Source organism: Anopheles funestus, chromosome 3RL (genome assembly GCF_943734845.2).
Source record: "Anopheles funestus chromosome 3RL, idAnoFuneDA-416_04, whole genome shotgun sequence".
NCBI classification, from domain to species: Eukaryota; Metazoa; Arthropoda; class Insecta; order Diptera; family Culicidae; genus Anopheles; species Anopheles funestus.
Genome location: NC_064599.1, coordinates 24,912,716 through 24,930,631, shown reverse-complemented (window position 1 = coordinate 24,930,631; position 17,916 = coordinate 24,912,716). Strand labels below are relative to the sequence as shown.

The window sequence follows — 17,916 nt, the reverse complement described above, 5'->3', positions numbered from 1 at the left end:
CAAACCTAAATATAATTTGAAAGATTAATTTACCATAATATGAAATGACTTCCAGTTAGTTATTGTGTTTACATTAAAACGAATTAGTAATATGAATATAACTAGCATTTTTTAGAGTTTTTCTTATTTATGTTTTAACATTTATGTGCTATTTTGACGTTGTAAATAATAATTATATAGAATCTGAATAACTTTTTTTAAATTTATTTATGACCATTTGTATTCGCAGTTCATCGGTTGTATGTTTTTGTTCAACATCAGTTTTGTTCAATGAATTACTTAAACTTAAAGCAAAATTTTATTAAACTACAAACAAGATATACAAGATGTAATTCAAAATAACATACGATCAAACTATGCTTCACAGTATTTATTTTCTGTTCCATAAAATATATGATACAGCGCAACAGTTTTTCTTGGTAAAATATACCGTAAGGAAACTTATCTTCAAGTAAATCTTGTTTTTAATCTTCAGTACATAATAGAAATGCCCGATAGTAAATAAAGTAGTGTAAGAGTTTAAATAATCACCAAGTGGGAAAAGATAAATCTGTCGCTACATATGCTACTTTTAGATGCACGCGTGACCAATGTAAAGGATTTATGAGTTTTTTCCAGCAATTTTCACCAAAAACCCAAAAAGGTAACATTTCCATCGGTCTTTCACCGCAAATAACAATTGCAATCGTGGCAACCAGCACCTACTTACCTTACCATCCAATCAGCTAAAGTCAGTAGCATAAATCGTTGATTTTTCCCAAAAATTACCCTCACCGGATCATCGACTGGTGGGTGCAAAGATGCAAAGCATCCACCCTAAAGGTGCAATTCCACATGCTGGGGTTTTCATCGTGTCATACACACACACACACCATACGTGTATGGGTCGTAATTTGAAAACATTCGTCCCTCTTTACCGAGAGCAGGGGGGAGAATTTCGTTTGGCATTGCACTCAGCAATGGCCAGAATGGTGCCGATTGAAGATGTACTCGGTGGTTTGTGAACGATTTGCATGTCTTGTAAAGGAGCACTAGAAGAGAACCTTTCCCCAAAAAAAAACAAGGAAAACCAGCAGTCCAGCCTCTTTGCCATTTCGTCACGCGTTTGAAATTTCGAAAGGGCAAATTTCTATTCTCCTCCTGGTTTGGAGGAGACAGAAAGGTGGTAAAGCACAGAAGAGGCAGTGCAGAGAGCTTTTCAATTCACATGGGATGTGACATGGTAATAATAGCAGCCACGGAACCGGGTCAACCCGAAAACGAATGATCCTTTCCGGGACCGTACATCCGAACATGCACGGCGATACTGAATAGCAGAAATTGTCGCCCTGAGCAGAAGGTTGGGGCAAACAGAGAAACAAAAATATAAAAAAGCTCTCGCATATACCCGGCCTTTTCACCTCACTGCCAGGCCGGCCTTAACGTTCTCGTTTTGCAGCGTAACGAAAAGAAAAAAGGGAATCTTTTCGTTTTCGATTGGAAATGTCATGCGTTACTGAGGGACCTATCCCCCATCACCCCAAACAGTGGGCTTTAATGAATCCGAATGGGTTACAGCATGGGAGAAAGTGGGAAAAACACAGTGCAAGATCACAGGCTGACAAAAGCGGACCAAACATTTTCGGCAAACTGTAGGAAGCAGGCAGAAATCCTGCTTACATATGACCTACAGCAGGTTTCCCGCTTACTGCCCCGTTAGGGAAAATGGAAACACCAGTTACATTGGTGTGTGCTCCACATCCTTGCAATTCCTTTCTTTCCCTTCGGTGCGTTTTTTTTTCTCTCTCGTAAAGAGAATTTCCATATGTTTCACATAAATTTCAGGCGTATAATACAGTAAAATAAATAACACATAACCGGAATCCAGGCTGCTGCCCAAACGCTTCAGACCTTCTCACCGTTATGGGTTTCCCTACGGGCGAGGCGACCGTGAATCACCGGCCGATCCGTTTATTGGTCACATACCCGCCATTGCTCGGTAATCTGTGGCTGGACCACACTTCGTCCACACTTTTCTGCACTGTCACCGAAATACGCTTTTAAATTACCGACCATCGAGACGACGGCGTAAAAGTAATATTGAGCAAAACCGGACACGTCACACTGGCCGTTGTGGGCGACGGAAAGCGAATGTAGTTACAGTGTGGCACAGGTCTATCGATGATGTGTGTTTTTTAGTGTAAAAAACATAAAGGTTCAATTTATAGTTTGTTAAATAAAAATTACAATTTGTTCAATAATGTAAAGAGATATTTTGACATTTGAGTTTTGGATTAAACATTATATGTGAATTAAAATACTTTGGAAGACTGAAAAACAAATCAAATTTAAAATAATTTAATTAAATGTAAACTTAATAAATTAAACATAAAGTGTAAACACTTTTTAATAATAATGTTATGCATACTTCAAGGAAAAATTGTTCATTTATAACCAACAAAACAGTCTTTTTTGAGGCTTTGGTTAGTATAACAAAACATACTTAAGGGTTATGGAAAACTAAAAATAAAAAATATAAATATAAGTTGAAGTATTTATTGGCACTTCTTTGGAGCTCTGTAAAACATATCTTGATTTGAAGTTGGCATTTTGACATGAAATTTAAATGGAAACTAATCATTTAATAGTTTTGATATGAATAAAGTGCGATAGCAAAAGTTATTAGCAGAAAATTATTACATTCTTTTACCATGCCTGACATTTTTTTTTTTTATAAAAAGTGTTTATTAAAAACAACTTACATACTAGTTTCGACAATGTATAGAAAACATAAAGGGATGACGTACAGGGATTACAAAGAACATTTAAGGATTGTTATATCAATCACAGCATTGTTGTTTCCAACAATGTGGATGACATAATTTGCAAACAAACGTAGGATGAGAGTCCTCTTACTTGAACTAATGTTACTTAGGACAGGTAAGAGGAGGGAAAGGAAGTTTAGGGAATTGTCCGGAACGATGACTGCCATTTTTTGCAATAGTATGCTCCACGGATAAGATACCCTAGGACACAATGCGAATTTGTGCTCCAGGGTCTCTACCTGGGAGCATACTGAGCATGCCGAAGACGCTCGATCCATCCTCTGCATTAGCAGTCCGTGGGCGATTTTGTTGTTGACCAGCAAATACAAAGTGCTTCGCTGGACAGAGGACAGTTGGTGGTTGCCTATATTCTTCCAAACCCATCGCCAACTTACGGAAGGTGACTCCACGACTACTTTTGCATCCGGAAGCCTCCCAACCATAATCCGTCGAAGGGTTTTGGTGGTGATGATGGTCTGATTTGGGAATGTCGCTAAATGCTGGATCACCGTTCTCAGGCAAGGATACGTTGTCGAAATGGAGGCTATATTTGGGGGGTTACTAGCACACGATATGTGTAGTGACCCAACCCTAAGACTTTCCCTTTCGGCAACGTATCGGTTCACCAGCAGTGCGACCGTATTAACAGCCGGAATATGGAGGTTAAGTCCACCCCGACGTTTTGGCAGCGCTAGTTGTTGAAGTGGAACCCGTAATCCTCCAGTGCCATCCCAGAGAAAGGATCCAATGGTGCTAGAGACCAAGGCTATGTCCATTGATCGGGCGCCACAAACCGATGCAACGAACCATAGTTTGGGCAAAAGAAATGTGTTTAAGAGCACAACCTTCTGCACCAAATTGAGGTCTCTAACACGATGAAGCCGGATCAGGTGACGGAAATGTTGGATCACGTTCTCCCAGTTGTGGCCCATAGCCTCCCGTATATTATTGGTGAACAATATCCCGAGCAGGCGAAGACGTTCCACAGTTTGCAGCCATGGAATATCTATTGTGGTGTTTTGCGCTGTGTGTCCGATGTCCAGTGCTGTTGTTTTTTCCACGTTCAGTTTAGCCCCAGCGGTTCTGCCAAACGCTTCAAATGCTGCTTTCACTTGCTCGAGTTTGGAAAGGGAAGTTGTCACCACCGAGATGTCGTCGGCATATGCGTTGACCAGGTCGTCCTGATCGCAACAAATGCCTTCTAATCTGGTGATGAGAGGATTTAGGTAGAGGACAAACAGGTGCATGGATAAGGGATCGCCCTGTCTGACGGAACGGTGGATAGGAAAGGAAGCGGAAAGATGTCCATTTACAAGGATGCGGGAAGAGGATTGTTCACCAATCGTACGCAAAAACCCCACTAATCCTGGATTAAAGCCCATTGAAGACATAGTGCGCCACAAAAAACTTCTATTGACCCTGTCAAAGGCCTGTGACAAATCAAAAGACACGAGCTTGCCATGCTTTCGCTTACTCTTGAGATCAACCACCCGCTCCTTAACAGAGAGTATAGCTTGAAAAATGTTGCAAGGTTTGTTGCTACATTTTTGCGCTGTCGATATTATCCCCCACTTCTTGATAATCATATCAAGACGCAGTTTGACAATTCTCGACAGTAGCTTATAATCAGTATTAAGGAGGGATATGGGTCGAAAACAAGATACGGTGCCCGTGCCTCCTTTCTTCTTCACAAGAACTATGACACCATCAACAAAGTTTCGCGGAAACTTGCCTTCAAGAGCCTCATTCAATATGAGATGTAGTTCCCTATGGATTATCTCGTATGCACGATGATAAAATTCCTTCGGGATCCCATCAGGACCAGGAGACTTTCGCGACGCAGACTTTTTAACTGCATCGAGGATCTCATCGGGTGAGATCTCATCCATGCAGTTATTGTTGGTACTACAATCCTCTGGAATGATTGGATTACAGGTAAACGCATCGTCCGTCGGTAAGTCTTCGTCAGTGTATAATTGTGTGTAGTATGTGTGAATGTGTTGTCTGATTTCCTCTTCATGATCAATCACTCCGCCATCATCAGACATCAGTTTGTCAATCACGGTTCGAGTCCGTCTACGTTCCTCTAACTGAAACGTAGTGATACTTTCACCAGCAACTCGTGTCTCGTTTATCCGTGTGAAATCTTCAGAGAAAAGTCTCTGAAGTGAGAGGATCTTCCCCTTCACACGGTTTATCGTTATTAGCTCATCAGGATTTGTCAGATAGTTATCGTAAGAGTTTTTAAGCACTCTATAGAGAATGTCCTGTCGCAGGCGGAACGCGGAGTATTTTTGATTCGTCTTCCAGCGAAAGAACGACTTAATTTTCGGTTTGGCGAAGTGAATCCACCAATCCATCCAGGAACCGAAATTCCTCCTTTGTCTTGTCCATACGATCCACCTACTTCTGAACTCCTCTATATTTTCTTCAGTCAATATGTGTGGCCTGAGTTGCCAGTAACCGTTGCTACGAGATCTCGAGCAGTTATCGGTTGGCAGGCAGACTCGAACCGTCAGAGCTTTATGATCAGAAAAGGCCAGTACGTGTAAGTCAGTCGTTCGTAAGTGTGTCTTTAGTGTAGATGACACATAACAACGATCGATGCGAGAACCCGAACCACGTGTGATATAGGAAAACTCTACATCGTTGCCTCTGAGTGCCTCCCAGCTATCACACATCCCTATACTGTTTATTGCGTTCCTCAGAGCAAAGCTGATGTTTCTCTCGCCCGTCGCGTCCTTTGGATTCAACACACAGTTGAAATCCCCCGCAAGAATGACATGCTGAGATGCATTCCGAAGGTAGTACGCTAACGTGCGGTTGAAAAAATCCTCTCGCTCTGACCAACGCTGGCTACCAGAAGGAGCATAAACATTACAGAGTGTGGTAGAATTCTCAAGCCGAACGCAAATTACACGCGAGTCTAAACTGCGCTCGACGTGAGAAAATTTTAGGCGTTCCCGCAAAGCGATCGCTGTTCCACGTTTCTCAACACCCACATTCGCAATCACATTGTAACCGGGAAGTGAAATGTTGACATCGTAGACTTCTTGTAGAAATATGATGTCGGCGTCGATAGTACACAAGAATGTGCGAAGAGCATTTAGTTTAGTTGCACTAGATATTGCATTCAAATTAATTGAAGCAAAAACATAGCTAGCGTATGTATCCATTGCAAATAAACCAATTACTCCCCAATGTGTATGTCTGTTTGTGTTAGTGTTTTCGGATTTTTCGGTGGACGGCCAGGCTTGCGCTTAACCGTTCCTCCGATCGACGCGTTAGACGCATCGCTATCCGTTTCGTCATCGTTTTTGCGCTTACCTTTGATATCAGGATCTGGCTTTGAGGAAGAAGGGATGGGAGAGGGAGCTCGAGGCACTTTGAAAGCATGCGTAGAGAGTGCGTTCTCACTCTCCACTGCACGGTTTGTTGGTGTTGGTGCGGTGCTCAGAGCCACCGGTGCTGCACTCGTAGCCTTCGCTGACACGGCCGGAGCCCTCGGTGTCTCTGTCGGAGCCATCGGTGCTGCAGTCGAAGCCTTCGGTGCTACGGCCGGAGCCTTCTGTGCTGTCGCCGGTGCCTTCGGTGTTGGCGCTTTCACTGGTAGTGCTACCGGTGTTTTAGATGATGTTAGAGGCTTTGGTTTGGTTTTTTGTGTTGGTGCTGTTGGAGCCGCCTTCGTCACTCCTGCGTAGGATGCCCCCTGCTTTACCAAGCTTCGCTTGCTCTGCATGCATCCCATGCCCGTGTGCTCAGGCATTAAGCAGTATCGGCAGTAAGGATTTTGTCCACTGTAGGTAACGGTGGTACGCTCCTTTCCTACCAAAATTGTTGGTCCGAGCTGCAGTGTTGATGTGCCGAGAATAATTTTGACGAGGCGTATGCCAGTCTTTATTCCCGGAACCTTACTCTCCGGTCCATATTCGGTTTCTGTTACCGAAAGCACTTCACCAAAGCAAGCAAGCGCTGCTTTGATTTCGGCTTCGGTAACGTAGGGGGGAAGCTCGTGCAGCCGCATCTCCGTCGCTCCGTCCTCCAACAGAATCGGCAGTGGGTAAGCCGTCCCGTCGATCTGCAGGAAGTGCTTTCCCTGGTGCTCCTGCACCACTTTCTGCGCCTGCGCAAGCGTCTCCGTTTCCACGAATACAACCGCAGTAGACGTGCACATCTGTATCCGTGTCACGATCTCCCCGGCCTTCAGTGTATCGACTATAAAGTCGATCACTTCTGATCGAGAAGGGCGTTTTGGGATCCCTTCGTACACGATCTTGAAGGTTTTGTCCCTAATGGGCCTAACTGCTGTTGCCTCCATGGCTCGTCTTGTTTTATTTTATTTGTGTTTGTGATGACTTGTACTCTTGCTGATAGAAAACACGTCTGATCTACTCGACAGTCAAGAGCAAACTCATAGTGCAGGTATCTATATGAAATAGTTCTTCTAATATTCTGGTTCATTTTTAAATATAATTTTAGAGGTTTTTTTTAACCATATTTTACTGTCCGTATTCCCTTCGCACCGCAAGTTTCATATAATGTTGGCGTGAAAATAATTATTGTTAATTTAAACACATACTTTTAATTTTATTTTAATAAGCATCATAAAGAAAATTACAAATTGTAAAAAATGGGAATTCAAAAAAATTTGGTTTCAGAGTCAGATGTCTGATTAAATTAATAAAAAAGTAAGTTAACGAAAAGAAAACAACATAAAAAAAAACAAAGTATGCTAATATTCTTGGCTATAATAACTAATAACATAGAAGAATATAATCTATCTCGAGCCATAGAAAAAAAATAAAAAGAAGAATAAAAAGGAAGCGAATAAGAAGAAAAATAAGAGAAAAAACACTTAAATATAAAAACACTTGTGTTTTTGTACTGAGATCAGTTAACATTTTGCACTGTATCTCTTGTTGCTGTATTTGTTAGACATTTTTAATTTTCGAAGTTATTTTATGAAAAATATATTGATTTTTAAACACCTTCCGTTTGCGTATATCTTGCTTGAAAAATGCAAACAATTAATTTGTTTTTTTCTGCTAGCGTGTTGTCTACAACTGTGCAGAGAAGCCGTTTGTTGCATTTTGCGTTAAATTCGGTTGCCACCCTGAATGTGTATGTGGATCCACTCATCCGGAAGCCGGCAACCATACCAAACTGACGGGCCTGTGTACAACAAAAAAAAAAAGAAAAACGAAATTTCCTGTACGAGGAATGGGATGATGTCAGATTTTTGGTTCACTTTTCGTCCCCGTTTTTTCCCGAAACGAACCTCCAAAATGAAGCTTTATCTTTGAAATCGGCAAGTGTTCTCCTTTCCTTCGTGCTGGCAGTGTGCCATCCATGGGTCAACACATTCCAACAATGTGCCAGCAGCAATTGCCTTGCTGATCGTCAGTGTGAGTGGAACATAACCGGTGGGTAAAACGAAGGAAGCTTCCCCACATTCTTCCCACATTTCATTCCAGCATTTTGAAAAAAAAAAACTCCCTCAGTTTCGAAATTTTACCCTTGCAAAAACCCGATGTATGTTTGAAGCAGACACCGTACCGAAGCAGTGCACATTAAGCCCGCCCGATAAAGATCTTCTCCGATACGATTTTTAACAGTGTCACCCATCACTAGCAATCGGGATCATCCTTCCGCGTCAGCAATGGTTATGGTACGATCACACCGTATAAGCGCCACAACGATGAGCTGGAAGCGTTATTCAGCTGAAAATTGTCTCTGACTGTACGGTGCAGCCGATGGCATTAGTACGGTGTAGTTTCGTTGCTTTTTTTACGAAGTCATTGCACCGCAAAAAAAAGGTTGTGTGTGGTGTGAGGATTTAAAGATTTCGTGAGTGTGTGTGGTTCAACGATAGACGGGAGCAAGAATGATCCGTCCCCGTCCAGCATTAGTTGGGTCAAAAGTGGAACCATTATAAGTGCTTTTAATGTTATTGTTGCATTTCGGTACGGCTGGTAGCTTATCGGACGATTTATTAACTCACTTTAAGTGACTTTTTCTTCCCTTGTTTGACTTCTTGTTTTGTGTCGTGAAGCTGAAATCGATTTCACGAGAAATTGTATAGCGTAAGTATACATTAAACATTCAACGGGATGTACTAAGTGCGAGTTCTTATCATGTTCAGCTTTAGCATTAATAATTCATATGGCTTTGCATGCACTTTGGTATTTTGTTTTGTTGTTGAAGCTCATGTTTGTTCATGTTGAGGTTGCTGATTCAGGTTTATAAAGCTTTGTAGGTCTAATAGGTTATTTGTTCTTTAATTTTAATTAATTTTAATTAATTGAATTAATATATTTTATTTTTTTAATGACAAATTAATTTAAATTAAAAATAGAACTATCAAACGTTTTAAGGGTTTTTTAAAATACTATTTCGTAGTTTATAAAGAACATCTTACAGCTTGCTTATATTTTAATATTTTTAGGAGTTTGCAATACAGAATAGAAATGTAAACATTTTTGTATGAACTTATTGATCTTATGAATTTAGAATTGTTTATCCCCCAAAAATTAATGTGAAGAAAATGGAGTTTCTCAAGTCAATATGACTTTTTCGATAGTTTTAGTGTTAATTACCACCATTTTAGAAAAGCTCACTCTAGAGCTCCTGATTGATTAACAAAAGCTATTACAACTCATTTCGATCTTTATTTGGATATATAAAAAGAGATTTGATTACAATTGATCTTTGTGCAAAAGCAAAAGGGTCAAATTGGGAAAAAAAATTTGATTTCCTGAATCCATTCTGGAAAAGTATCAAGCATGCCCGTTAGCATGTCAATATTTGCTACAAGTATTTTTTTTATTTGGTGGATGGGAAGGGCGTGGGAGGATTAGGGATGCTGTTACGAAAATAATAGACGGAGGATGCTTCCTGCGTTACGTTTTGTTACGGTAGGAAGAAGGGGTTTATTTTTTTAATTTTTGCGTTACGTTGAATGAACCACCTTTATTTAAAGTTTATTTAATAAAAAATGCTGTTTTTATTATTGTAAACCCTCCGCCTAAAACACCCAATGCAATGTACTTGTCTGTGCAAATGCTTTTATTTAATGAAACAATTAATTAGCTACCACAAAGTAATTTCTTCACTCGTAATAAAGCTTTAATTACACTTCAACGTGACTGTAAGCAAAACAACAGCATCCCATACATCACCTATTGAAACCGCATCATTTCCACTCTGCCCACGAACTGCCTTTCATCCCTCCCTCTTCATACTGGCAATGTTTATTCAAGTGTGCATGATACGCAAAATTATTAGCATCAAAAGCTGGCAAAGCTTCCGGCGCACAAAGAAGAAAAAAGCAAAACCGGCCGCTTAAGCTTGGCCGAAAAATGGGGAAGGGAAAAGCAGTATATTTTCTTTCGCTAAGCCGCGTCACGTGAAAAATGTTTGCTTCATTTCGATAAAAGCCTTCCACCAATGTGAGGGAAAAAGGGAAAGACAAAGCGAGAGAGAGAAAGAAAGAGAGAGAGAGGGAATGAGAGTAAACATACAAAAACACAAAATAACAGTGGATTTCTATGGTGGAGCTGAAAAATGTGGTAGGAGTGAAAGAAACATATAAAAAAAAGAAAACAGAAACACAAAACCACCCTGGTAGAAGAAACAAAGCATCGCTTCGTACAAAATCCAGTACAGCCTTCCGTACGGCTTGGCTGGTATGAATTAATTCCGAACAATTAGATAGTCTTCTGTTTCTAGCATAGAAATTTTATGTGTTTTTTTTCCTTTTTGCTGTTGCTTCATTTTTTTATTTCTACCTCCTTTCTTACGACTATTATCGAAAGTTACAGCGCGTTCTTAGTTTGAGCGCCAGTTGCCTGGGAATGGGAACCAACTTGGGGTTGGTTGCTTCTATGCTTCTGTTTCTATTATTTCTTTTACGCTTTTATACCGTACCGTACCGATCGTAAGGCATTTGCAAGAAAAAGCTGATACTTTCATGTTTGTTTGTGCTACTTTTTACTGTTTGCTGCATGGGCTGCTGTAACATATAGCAGAAAAAAGTACATTGAACAAAACGTAAAGCAACACACAAAATGAAAAAAAAACAATACAAACAAATCGACATAATGCCTCACACTCAGAACACACGCCCGTCAATGGTTTTGTGTTGGGGTTTTTTTTTGTTTATATTCTTGCCATTTTCTTAGCCCAGATCAGTCCCAGCTTTCGGCGTCCGAGTTTGGGCCCGTCCATTGCAGGTGGCTTTACCGTTGAATGTGACTCCGAAGAAATGCTCCTGGGACGTGCAATAGAGACTTCTTTCCTCGCAGGTGGTGTTGAAGGTTTCCGTTACACTGAATTCCCCCCTCCAAACCGGGAGAACTAGGACTAAGGGTGGGCAAAAAGCGAAAATAAAAAGTCAAATACTCGCCGAACAAAAAAAAAGTTTTAAAAGCAAAGAAACCACCGTTTCCCGGCTGGAAAGGAATTAAAGAACCGTCCGACACGTGGTAAGGGAACAGCCAGCTCGGGAAAGATATATGAAGTGAGAAACGGTTTTGTTGCGAGATAAATCTTCTTCATCGTGTGCTCGGTGTGGTGCAGTAGCATCAGTACCGGGCTTTATGATGGAGGAATCGAGTTTTTTTTCGTTTTTTGTTTTCTCGAAACACTCGTGGAATTTGTTTTTTTTTTTCGTTTGTTTCGTTCATGGTTTAATCTTTTGCCAAAAGCACTCACTCGTGCTGGATTCTTGTTGCCAAAAACCGACAAGTGATGAAAGACGGAGATATTAATTTGCGCTCAATGTTGAGCTGCTGCATTGCTTCGTTTGCTGTTCAGTAACAAGATTCATTCGGGCTGAATTGTTACAAAAAAAGCCTCCTGTCGACACATGCTACACCAGGGATAATTGAATAGTTAGAAATTATATTTATAAAAAATAAAACTATTCAATTATTGTTTCACGAAACAATGCAAAAATCTGTTATCATTGTTTAATTTTCGATTGCATTGATTATTTTCTCTGTAAAAAAGTAGTAGTAAAGAAATAAATAAAAAAAAAACAAATTTGAATCATGACTGTTATTATTTATGGACGATAAAACAATAAATATGTAAAGAATATGCTGGTGACTGTTTCCATTTCCATGAGTTTGATATTGAAAATGGCCTTTGAAATAGGATTAAGTTACTGCGGCTGGATGAATGAAGCAACTCATCGCCATCAGCCTATCATTACATAGGCACAAGTTTTACATGTTGGATCTCATCATTCAATGGTATGGTACGAAACTCAATATCATAAGGTGAAATGTTGAAGAAAACTGGCTTTAGCGTGCTTTGTTTCAGTATTATTTTTCTGTGAACAAATTGCAAGAAAATCGAATAATATTAAAACAAATACCAGAAAAAGAATGTTAACAAAGTGGAAAAAATGAATGTTTTAAAAAATTTGCGTTCAATATCGCTACTATGAGTTAAATTATCTTGAGGAATTCTTGGTGTTGAGAAGGTGCGATGCCTAAAGAGGCGTAGGAATACGCAAGAACTTTTTCGTTCCCCACTGACCCTTTTTTAACAAAATCAGTACAATGTTTGGAAAACGAATCATTTTGGATGATCCCTTTGCTTGATCTCTTCTTGAACTTTGGTTTGATGAGCAGCTTTGTAGATCGTGCTTTTATTACCATGAATTCTCGATCCATGTTTAATAATTTGTTATTGGATCTCTTCTCCTGTGGCACTACTACTCGATGACTGTCATTTATGACATTTCTTAATTTTTAAATCTCCGTATCGGAAGATAGTCAGTCTTATGTACCAGGGGTCCTATGTACTGGTAAGGCCATTGCGGACGTTTCTAGATGTACATCTATAAATCTGGTAACGTCGAAATTTGTCTATGATTCTTCCTTGTTGAATGCGTGGGAATTGTTTCACTTATGTAGGTGCATCACCCATTCACAAGCATCATATCTTCATATCTCACGCAATGATGTAACACACGCATTTATCAATAAGGTTAGATGAGGGTTAGAGTTGGTTGGAGAAATTTAATAAAGCATAAGTAAGTTGTTCGTGCTGGCAATACAGACACCATTTTGGACTGCTCGCTATCGATGAGCAGAACGAAAGGTACGGAGATACGTGTCGCACAACACTCGGGTGAGTTACTTCTCTTGCAGGCTGGTTACTAAAAGGAACAGATTTTTCATATTTTAGCAAAGACATTGTTGGCAACCTTACTTCGGAGCAACACGCAACATGGGTCGACGATGCTGCTACATGACGCTTTGGTAGTAGCAAAGCTTGCAAGCTTGCTCTAACGGACATTATGGTGTCCTCCATAACTGCTCGCAAAGTGTCTTCGAAGGCGCGTTCCTGAAGTGTAACTCCATTTTCTATCAGCTGCTGTACAAGGTCGTATTCTTCTGCTAACTCTTCGATTTCAGCAACATGCATCATCACTTTCTCCACGTCCCTTGCCGGAACACTATTGGCGCAAAATCCATGAATGCGTTGAATTCTCTCCTCCAACGCCATCCTTCGGGAACGAAGATCAGCTGTTGCAGCCATGATACTGACGCGCAAGTGTATCGCGATGGCCGGTCACAATACCGATGGTACAAAATTCGCGCGGACGGAATCTAACACAGAAATCGTAACAGCTTTACGACGTGACTCTTCACAACAATCGAAACTCAACAATCAAGTTCAAAACTACGCGACACTGTGTTCAAACACGTTACAATCAAACACAATCACTGGACAGAACGAATTTACACGAATTGTTCAAGTGTCCATCTTCCACGTAAATCGCACAATTTTCAAGACGCAGCAATGGCAAGCTCGAGAAACCAAATTAATTTCACTCCGAAAGAAAAGCAATCCTGGTCACGGCACCAAATGTTCGCGATCGATCCCTACGTTGTGAATTTTAGTTTTCTTTCGGAACGGTGAAAATTAATGTTGAGCGCGGTTTCTCGCTTGACCGTTCGGCGTACGTCTTTTATTGCAAGTGCTGTGATTTTACAATGGTTCTTGGCCCTAAACGGTCCTTGCACTAACACAACTAAACTATGTGACGGTAGCGTTACCGTTACCCCGGTGAAAATATCAACGCGAAAAATAATGCGTTGACTGTCAAAACAGTGTTGCGCGTGCAAAGCGTAAACATAAGTAATAATTGATAATTGGGCGAGTATATATTTCTATTATATTTATATATTTCTCTAATTCCTTTTCTCTACTTTTTCTTTCTTTTGTATCCTTCTGTTCCTTTCGTTATTTGTTGTGTGGTGTTTGTACAATTTGTTTTGTTTTTGTCACTTACAACCTGGCGATCCCATGCAAGTTTTACTTCACTTGTTCCAGCCTTCGAGCTCGCTGTACTTCACAACGATGCGTGGCGAAAAACACCTTCCTGGATGGGGAATAATACCGGCATCCTCATCAGTTGTTCAACCACCATCAGGATGTCTGCACTATCAAACCACTCAGTTAGTTCGTTGTTTATTTTCCTTTTCCATTCCTCTTGCTCACAAACATCGCCGATGATAGTCCATAGGACTCAACGCTCAAAAATGACGATGGTGTTCTCCGCCAGCAATGTGAAAGATTCGGGGCCACAAAAGATGAAGAGACATGTCAGAGTACGGTATATGCTGCATATCGTATGTTAATGGAGTCTTCTGGATCATAAGAGCTTAAAGAGCCTGTAGCAGGTTTCAGCATAACAATGTGCGTCCGGATTTCGCTACTTCTGTTGTTGTCCAAAAATACGATCGTACCGAGGTTCCGATCGATCTATACACTGCTTCATAGTCCGGAGCGCTATCACGGTACACTGTCTGGCTCCGGTTAACAGGTACTTACTTTATCTTCATCGTATTGAACCACAACCCAATTCTTAAGGCCTCGCCTTTAGTCGGGTGTTTGCTTCTTGCGAAGTGATCCAATCGATCGAAGATTTAGGTTTCTCTCTCTCTTCTTGGCTTTTAACGACCTTACAGGTCACGCCGGCCATTTCTGGCTTCTTCTTCTTCTTGGCTTTAACGACCTTACAGATCACGCCGGCCATTTCTGGCTTACTAGACTTATTTTACCACGTAGCCGGATTGTCAGTCCTTGCTACGGGGGGACGGTCCGGATGGGATTTGAACCCGGTCCGGCCGGTGTGGACTGGCGCCGTTTATCACATGCACCATCGGGCCGCCCCGATTGGATCCTAAGATTTAGGTTTATGATAGGTTAATTATTTTTAGTACAGTATTCCATACTAAGTTGTTTTCGTGTACGGGTAGGAAGTCTGGAGATATCAAACACATTTATTAAAAAAAAATCATCTTTATAATATCTTCTGAAATAAAATTAATTTAACATGTTAGATAAGCAAACAACATAAACGTTTATCGTACATTTTGTTTCATCGAAGGATGAATTTTACTCAACCATATCTTTCACTTCATGATCACACCGGAGGAGAAAGAAGGGAAACGGAAATAAATTTCAATAAACTTCACCATCTTTACATCTCACTGTGCATTCTGCCACGTACAGACCAATTGGCCAGCCCTGCGCTAGTGGTCGAATGCAATCAAAATGGTAATAGAGTTCGATTGTTGCAGTTGCAAAGATTGTGCACAAAAAAAATGTATGTACACCAAGCAGCAGTAAAATCAGTCGAGATGGACGCTGTGATATTATTGCCCGCGTGCATACTTCTTGTCTCCTGCATCTTGCGAAGCCGAGTTCCGAGTGTCAGCTGGTTTCGCTAGATTCCCTATAGTGGTGGAAGGTTGGTTGGCGGTTGGTGGTTTTGAAGATAAAAATTTTTAATTGCATTCGACGCTGACGATGATTTCTACGCGCTCCGATTGCCTTGCGCCATGATTTGTGTCAGCGTTTTTATTTCCGTCCATTCAAATGTTTGTTTTATGCTAATTTGGAAAGTTTCTCATTCAATTCCCCTGGGTGAAAGGGATGAGAGGGGGAAAGGCGTTTGACGAGCAAGGGGGAAGGTTTTCTTTTGCTCAAGACGCGCAAGACACTTTCGAAAGAAATATGAACGAATAATGCAAAAAATCACAAACCACCGTTCATTTTAGCCCACTTACAGTACCAGCAGACAGCGCGTAGACCTTCTTGTCCAGCAAAAGCTGATGTTTAATTTTCGTACCAATGTTGTGGGTGTGTGTGGGCTTCCCCCTTGCATTTCTTCGGTTCGCTTCGGTATGTTGTTGGTGTAATTCTTGATTTTAATTCTTTGGTTGGCGTGTTTCGCTGCCAACTGCCTCGCACGAACCATCGTCCATTCCGCGGATGGTGTTTTCCTGTGATTTCGGTTGAATTTTGCTCCTGTCATTGCCATGCGATGGTTCATCGTCTCAGCTGGCAGCGAAGGAAGGGAAAAGTTAAACAACACAAAATAGGTAAGGTAAAAATTCAACCGAACAGTAATAACAAGTGTAGTAGCGTACAGTACAATCAGTAGCAAAAAATGGAGCGAAAAAATAATACGCGCCCTGGCGATGAAATAAATAAATAGTACCCTTAAAAAAGTAAGCTTTAGCTCGGACCGAGGCACTGGTGAGGGAATCAAAACCCGCGCAGGAATGGAACATTTGTGGCCTGTTGGAGTACCGTTTTGTGGACAGCGGCTATCGGTGAAACTGTTGTTCAAGGACCTGACCGAGCGTACCGTGGTGCGGGACTTTCCAAGGCGCTTCTCAGCAAAGGCTGTCGCTGATTATGTTGCTTGACGTTTTAATTAAAACTGTCCCCTACGGAATTGAATTGTGATTTTCGTGTTTGGCTTTCGGTGGCTTTCGGTTGCTTTGTGTTTTTGTGTGTGTGTGTGTGTGAGTAAGTTTATTTGTGGTTTTTTGTTTCCTAAAACTCTTACACATTATACCACCTTCCTGAACCAAAAGCTTCAATCAGAAAAAAAAATCCGGGGGAAATGGACAGAGAGAGCCAGAGAGAAGAGTAATTGAGGTTTAAAATATACGAACCTTGGTAAGTGGTGGATGTGTTGCATAAAAAAGGGAAATACCATGAAATTGTTTGTAATTGGTTGATTAAATCCAGCTTTCGCAATTAGATGCGATTGATAATGCGATAAATAAATAACTCGAAATATTATCTACATCTCATCCAGTTTAGGTCCAAAAAACTATTTATTTTACTGACGGTATACTGGTTTATGGAACTTGCTACGTTATTTAACGTAAAAAAACATACGTTTACAAATTTTTATAAAAAATTGTTATTTTTTTCAATTTTTCTTCAAACGCTATTTCGTTTGAGTTTTTTTTTTTCAGGGCAAATAAATTCATTTTAATCAATATTAGTTTTTGTTATATTTTATTATTATCCCAAGCGGCTCGATCACAATTTCTCTCAATTTATCTATTTCTCGAAATATGGCTATTGTGATGGAAGAGACTTTTAATTAATACAGTAGATAATACAAGATGCAGGAAAAGTACCCTGCTAGCAGCAGAATGAACTTTAGCCACTCAAAAACAATGTGAGAATGAAAGTATAACGAACTCGGATAAAAGAAATTGCACTGCTTAATAGAGCAACTGAGCGCAAAAAAAATCTAAACCATCCCTTTTACGCGATAAGGTAAAGATTTTGGGGCAAAAATTAAATCCAACATCTCGTGGCTTGATTGTGGTTATGTTTGCTTTTATTACGTTTTTCCTGTTGGATTAGGTGCAACTAGAGGATGGTTTGGGGTTTTCGGTTCGAAAGAAATTTAATTAATTTCTTAGTGAAAGTTTTTGTCTTCTTTAATTCAAACACACACCTACAGACTACAGTGTTGTTGCATTGCATACTGCACATTTAGTAGATGAAGAACAAGAAACGAGATTTTTGCAGACGTTGTATAAACCACCAGGCGTCTCCATTGATCGAGCTTAGGCGCTTGATTTGGGTTTCTCTTTCCGTTGCTTTCATTTATTGCTTCGAAAAATTCACTTAAACAACTGGTGTGGTTGATGAAATAGAGTGCATCACTAGTTACTGGCAAACGGGGCTGTACCGGCGTCGAAAACTGATAGTTGCAGTACAACAAGATTAGCTAATAGAGCTTTTTCCTAGAGTAGGCGCTGAAGGTTCATTAGGT

At 40.5% G+C, this 17,916-nt stretch overlaps 1 long non-coding RNA gene across 1 annotated transcript; it reads left to right on the top strand.

Moving 5' to 3' along the window:
- Positions 1 to 14,651: 14,651 nt before the first annotated feature.
- Positions 14,652 to 15,407, top strand: LOC125768805 (uncharacterized). Its single transcript, XR_007418967.1, has 2 exons — positions 14,652 to 14,753; positions 15,018 to 15,407. It is a non-coding gene; the product is annotated as an uncharacterized LOC125768805 (long non-coding RNA).
- The last annotated feature ends 2,509 nt before the right edge of the window (positions 15,408 to 17,916 follow it).